The following is a 1,251-nucleotide window of genomic DNA, read 5'->3' as shown; positions in this document are numbered from 1 at the left end:
ATTATAACATCGACTGAGATAAATAATAAAATGAAATATTAAAATCACGATATATATCGCTGCATTGTGCGAGTACGCTTTTAGTATATATATATATATATATATTGTTATGTTCAACTCGTATGTAAATAGAATTATACATATTAATTTCATATATGTAAATAAGTTCTTAAATATATTGATTATATATATTCATTAATTATTATATGAATAAAAAATTAAAGTCATGTAAAATAAAAGAAATAAACAAATCAAAGTGTAACTAACAAAAATGAATAGTTTAATACATAAGTTAACACGTTATCATCTTGAGTATCTGACATCGATGATGAATCTACAATATTCAAATACATCTTCTTGGTTCCATAATCCATTATCTGGTTACATAAAGGTCCCATTGTGGCTTCCTCATTTGAAGCAAACAATCCATATTGAGGTTCCATAAACGTAGCCGTTAAAGCAAACATACCATCTCCTGGTTCCATAACCCTAGAATCGAAACTTTTCTAAAAAAAATAACCCAGAAAATTGAACCGGTTCATTGAAGATATTATTGGAGATTTGGTTTTCGAATCAATCTCTCACATAAACTTCGTTTACGACATCTGAAGGTTCCATTAAACGTTGATTATCAACAAAACGATTTTGCTCACAACTCTGAAGAACACTAATAAACAACACGATACGTTGAAGGTTTAGAATCTGCTCAACTACTAGATTAAAGAAAAACTCGGACAATAGCAACATGGCACTTACAAAATATGGAAATACATGATATCAATCCCCAAAAAAGGCTTCATTATTTTTGGTAATTATCTAAATAAATTGCTCTACCAAATTTACCCTTTTTTTCTATTTTATAAAACATAAAAAAACCAAAAAAAAAAAAATGTATGTTTAGGATTAGGTTGCATCGGTTGTATGAATTAGAAAGGTTGTATTTGAACAACACCATATATATATATATATAATTTTCTTATGTTTGACAAACTAATTGATGGCTTGTAAGTTAGATGTTGACTGATAAGATGGCTTGTAAGTTAGATGTTGATTGATAAGCTAGATGATGAACAAATTATGTTTGACAACAAATAACTGATAAGAATTTAAAATGATCTGATAGGACATCTTAAAAAATTGATCAATTATAATATTTTAAAATATAATTAAAACAAATCCTTAATAATATAATATATTAACTAATACAAACAATATGGTAAAAAAATTAAAAATATAATATATTGATTAAAA

This window comes from Cynara cardunculus (assembly GCF_001531365.2).
Source record: "Cynara cardunculus var. scolymus isolate 2C chromosome LG 17, CcrdV1, whole genome shotgun sequence".
Classification (NCBI taxonomy): domain Eukaryota; kingdom Viridiplantae; phylum Streptophyta; class Magnoliopsida; order Asterales; family Asteraceae; genus Cynara; species Cynara cardunculus.
This window is presented reverse-complemented; position numbering follows the sequence as displayed.